This window comes from Chelonoidis abingdonii, chromosome 2 (assembly GCF_003597395.2).
Source record: "Chelonoidis abingdonii isolate Lonesome George chromosome 2, CheloAbing_2.0, whole genome shotgun sequence".
Classification (NCBI taxonomy): domain Eukaryota; kingdom Metazoa; phylum Chordata; order Testudines; family Testudinidae; genus Chelonoidis; species Chelonoidis abingdonii.
This window is the reverse complement of record NC_133770.1, coordinates 87,984,556-87,990,396: the sequence shown is the minus strand read 5'-3', so window position 1 is coordinate 87,990,396 and position 5,841 is coordinate 87,984,556.

The window sequence follows — 5,841 nt, the reverse complement described above, 5'->3', positions numbered from 1 at the left end:
TGCTGGAACAGGGCCTCATCCTCCCTGATTGAACTAACCTCGTTACCTCTAGCCTGCTTCTTGCTTGCATATATTTACCTGCCGCTGGAAATTTCCACTACGTGCATCCGACAAAGTGGGTATTCACCCACAAAAGCTCATGCTCCAAAACGTCTGTTAGTCTATAAAGTGCCACAGGATTCTTTGCTGCTTAAGCATTTGCAGTAGGCTCATTGTCTCATCACTGTATATTGTATTTTGAGAGTTACTAACCTTGTTACATGAAGAAGTTTTTCTTTTGTAACAGGCCTTCACCCTTCTAGTGGGTCATGCTGCTCACTTTGCTTTGTGGCATAGTTCATGTATTTATTTCTAAACCACCTCTGATAGCTCATAGTATTACAGAAATATAGGGATGGAAGCAGGGGCGGCTCCAGACACCAGCACGCCAAGCGTGTGCCTGGGGCGGCAAGCCATGGGGGGCGCTCTGCCAGTCGCTGCGAGAGTAGCAGGCAGGGTGCCTTCGGCGGCATGCCTGCGGAGGGTCCGCTAGTCCCGCACAGGCATGCCGCCGAATCCGTGGGACCAGGGACCTCTCACAGGCAAACCACCGAAGGCAGCCAGCCTGCCGGGATTGGGGCGGCAAAATACCTAGAGCTGCCCCTGGGTGGAAGGGATCTTGAGATCATCTAGTCCAGCCCCCTGCGTTGAGGAAGGACCAAGTAAAACTAGACAGTCCCTGCTGGATGTTTGTTGAACCTGTTCAACACCGGAGGTTTTTAAGGGGATTCCACGACTTCCTTTGGCAGACGATTCCAGTGCTTAACTATCCCTATACTTAGAAAGATTTTCCTAATATCTAACCTATATCTTCCTTGCTACAGATTAAGCAGATTTCTACTTGTTCTATCTTCAGTGGTCATGGAGAACAATTGATGGCTGTCCTCTTTATAACAGCCCTTTAACACATTTGTCCCCACTCCATCATCTTTTCTCAAGACAAAACGTGCACAGTTTGTTTTTAATCTTTCCTCATAGATCAGGTTTTCTAAACCGTTCATCACTTTTGTTGCTCTCTTCTGAACTCTCTCCAGTTTGTTCACATCTTTCTAAAAATGTGGCACCCAGAACTGGGCACAATACTCCAGCTGAGGCCTCACTGTGCTGAGTGCAGCAGGACAATTACTTCCTGTGTTTTACATATGACATACCTGTTAAGACACCCCAGAATGATATTCACCTTTTTTACAACTGCTTCAGTTTATGGGCACATATTCAGTTTGTGATCCACTATAACCCCAGTACTTTTCAACAGTACTACTTGTCGGAGAAGAACGCAGTTCTCGCTTTTTCGTTTGGGTGCAGCAAAATCAAATACTTTATTATTTCTCCAGCAATTGCAATAGAGGGAGGGAGTGCCCTAGGACACTGGGTCACCCCAGTCCCGAACAGGTCTCTCAACAGGTAAACAATTACAGCAAGCATTTATACCTTTGTTACAGACAATAATGAGCAACAGCTGCACTTTGTTTATACATAGGCTATCCTGCTATTTTATTTTTCTTACTTCTAGGCACCAGTCTACGTATTTGATTATCAGTGCAAGGTCGTGATAACTTCTCACACAGTTCTTTCCTACTCACCTCACACTATCCTCGCTTCTACAAATCTCACGTCATTAGGGTTACAACTGGCCTAACTCTTGCTAACAGACTGACATGCATTAAGATCCCCTACAAATCCTTGTCAATTCTTTCGCTTCTTCCACATACTGACTAGCCAGTTATTCCTTGTTTTGTAGTTGTACATTTGATTTTGTTCCTGAAGTGTAGTACTTTGCACTTGTCTTTACTCAATTTCATCTTGTTGATTTCAAACCAATTGTCCAATTTAGCAAGGTTATTTTGAATTCTAATCCTGTCCTCCAAAGTGCTTTTAACCCCTCCCAGCTTGGTGTCAAATGCAAATTTTTAAGCATATGCCCCACTCTGTTATCCAAGTTATTAATGAAAATATTGAATAATACCAGACTGAGGACTGACCTCTGCAGGAGTGTCATAGCTTTCCTACTCAGATCTGAACCTTAAAGTTCAGAAAATGAGATGCTAGCATGAAACCTCCAAGCTTAATTACCAGCTTAGATCTGATAGCGCTGCCACCAGCCAGGAATTCCAGTGCCTGGCTCACTCTGGTCTCCCCAAAACCTTCCCTGGGGGACCCCAAGACTCAGATGCCCTGAGTCTCACAACAAAGGGAAACAACCCCCTCCCCTTGTCTCCTCGTTACTTCCTCCCTGGATGACCCTGGAAGATCACCCTGTTTCAATTCCTCCCACCAATTCCCTGGTGAGCTGCAGACTCAATCTCCTTGAGCCCCAACTAGAAAAAAATCCAACAAGTTTTAAAAAGAAAGCTTTATATAAAAAGAAAGAAAAAGACATAAAAATGGTCTCTGTATCAAGGTGACAATATACAGGGTTATTGGCTTAAAAGAAAAAAATGAATAAACAGCCTTATCCAAAAAGAAATACAATTTAAAACATTCCAGCAAACTACACACATATAAATACAAAAAAAAAACATAAGCCTATTGTCTTTCTACCTTTGTACTTACAACTTGGAAACAGAAGATTAGAAAGCCTGGAGATAGAGTGATCCCCTCAGAGACTAGAGAGCAACAGAGCAGAGACAAAGAACACATACCCAAAACTTCCCTCCCTTGAGATTTGAAAAATCTTGTTTCCTGATTGGTCCTCTGGTCAGGTGTTTGGTTCCCTTTGTTAACCCTTTACAGGTAAAAGAAACATTAACCCTTAGCTATCTGTTTATGACAAGGAGCCCTTAGATACTCCCTCCCTGTTTGACAGCAACCCATTGATAACTACTCTTTGAGTATGGTCAATCAACAAGTTGCACACCCACCTTATAGTAATTTCATCTAAACCAGTGGTTCTCAACCAGGGATCACATACCCCTGGGGGTATGCAGAAGTCTTCCAGGGGGTACATCAACTCATCTAGTTATTGCCTAGTTTTACAACAGACTACATTAAAAGCACTAGCAGAGTCCGTACAAACCAAGATTTCATACAGACAATGACTTGTTTGTACTGCTTTATATATCAGACAGTAACTACAGTAATTACACAGTATTAATCAGAATTTTGTTATTTACTAATGTATGCAAGCACATTAATGATGTTGAAGTTGTCACGGTGTGTATATGGTTGCAAAGTAAAAATGGATAGATTTGTTTTTAATGAAGCACTAGAAGCGGTGGTAGCGGCAACAGTGAAACTTGCAAAAAATTGGAAAAAAACCACAATCAGTTCTGTGAGGAATATATTACTTTGCAGTTCACATCTATAAATAGAGATCCACCTCAAGCTTTGTACTTCCTTTGCAGAGAAACTCCATCAAATAACAATATGAAGCTGACACATCTGCAATGACATTTGAAGACAAAACACACTGTGCATGAACGTAAGCCAGTATAATTTTTTCAAAGAAAGCTTTGAGTTTGATACCTGCAAGCTTAAACTGAAAAAAGCTTCAACAATTTCTACAAAAGCACTTAAAGCATCATATGTAAATTATTTGGCCCACTTGATGTTTGAGTTCTAGTCACATTTCCCCAACATGCAGCATAACTCAGCTCAACTTGACTGAGTAAGAAACCCATTCATTTTGTCAGATGTTAGCAGCAGTAACCTCTCTGCCAGTTTGAAGAAAATCTTCTTGAACTATCCTCAGACTGTGGTCTTCAAATGAAGTTTAATGACTCCACACTAACCCAGTTCTGGTATTTAATACAAAGCACACTTGGGAACCATGCTTTGGATGTTCTGTTACCTGTGGGTCAACATATCTTTGTGACATCTCATTTTCTACAATGACTGCCATCAAGACAAAAAGTAGAAATAGACTCAGTGTGGAGAAAAACTTAATTGTTGCTGTTGCTTCACTTCCTCCCAGAATGACAAAGCTCACAAGTGGAAAGCAGGCTCAAGTATTGCACTGAAATGTAAGTACAATATTTATATTCTAATCCATTTATTTTATAATTACATGGCAAAAATGAGAACCACTGATCTAGACCACAAAGTAGACAGTTCGTTGGCCAAGCAAAACTAAGCCTTACGATCAACTCAGTGGACCAAACGGACACTCAGGAGTAGAGCTGGGCATAATTTTTCAGAAGAACCATTTTTTCACCAAAAATACAGAGTCTGATCGACCAAAACATTTCATGAATTCTGTTGAATTTGCCAAATTATTTCAGTTGATTTAAAAAAAATCAAAACATTTTGTTTTGACACTTTCAAAATTAAACGTTTTGCTTTTTCACTTTGAAACAACTTTGTTTTGAAATTTGCTTCAATTTTATTTTTTTAAATCTTTAAACTCCCCCCTTCCCCCAGAAGATTAAACTAAATGTTTTTTTTTCAACCCAAAATGATTTTTTTTTATTTGGATTGGCCAGTGAATCAAAAATCAGTTATTTGCACAGCTCTACTTGGATAGAGGAGCGGGAGGGGAGGGGCCTGGCTGAGTGTACAGTTTGGCCTACATAAGCAACAAAGTGTATGACCTACTAGTCTACTGCTGAATATTTCCAGTGAAGATTATTCCACAGCTTCTCAGAGGCAATCTGTTCCATTGTCTAACTGCTCTTTTTTAGTTGTAAATTTTTCCTTATACAGCTCACATTTTTCTCTCAGGCAGCTTAAGCCCATTATTATTTTTTCTTTCTTCTTTGACTAATGACAATTGATCAGTTTTCTTCATGACATGCCATTCCATACTTACAGATAGTTATCACATATCTTCTTTCAGACTTTTTTCTCCATGGTAAAGACAGCCATTTAATTTAACCTTTCCTAAGAGATTAAGGGGTAAAATTCTCCTCTCAGAGATACACTGTGGCTTTTGACTATGATAATTCTCTTTCCATGTGATAAATGCCTGTATGCTAGTGGCAAGACCTGCCATGTGGAAATGAGGAGAATTTTGCAATTTTCTAAACTTTTTATCATTTTGTTGTTCTCTGCTTCTTCTGTTCATGTGAGCGCTCATGCTTGCGCGCGCGCTCTCTCTCTCTCTCTCTCTCTCTCTCTGAACTTCATGGCTGTTTCATAAAATGTGGTTCCCCAAAGTGAATACATTTGTCCATTTGAGATCTATACTGTCCTGAGTAGAGTTGGATTCTTGCCTCATTAATTTTAGGCCTATCCTCTAGTAATATAGCTCTTTTGCAATATAATTACATTATTGACTCTTATTTGGTTAATAGCTGTACAACCTTCAGCTGCAATCTTCTCAGATCCCTAATTCAGACTACATCTACCCTGAATGCCAATTTGAAGTGGAACATAGGGTATATGTAGCTACCCACCACAGTGAAAAGTAGGCTATGTCCACACTGTGGTGCATAGCAACACGTCAGTGAAAAAGTGTCAGTGCCTTTCCCCAGTGCCTGAATCTTTCACTGTGGTGGGGAAGGACACTAGCAACATACTCCTGGGAGAATTTTGTGCTACTGCATGCTTGCATAATTTATGAGCTGCACATATTTTTAATTTTTTTGCTCAGAAAAAGCTGCTGCTGAAATATTGGTGCAGTTCCACTAGAGAGTACTGTGGTGATAGAACACAGCAGCAGCTCCCAGCCAGCTAGGGAAGAGAAAGAGCCTGCCTTCTTTACAGTGCCTGTCAGGCAAGATCAGGAGACAGGGGTTACGGGGAGACAGACTGGGGCAGGGCTGAATGAGAGTGGAGGCGCAGGGCCCTAGGTGAGAGGGAGGTGCACGGCCACACGGTGATGGGGGGAATGGGTGCAGAGCTACCTAGGGACAGAGGGTGGGT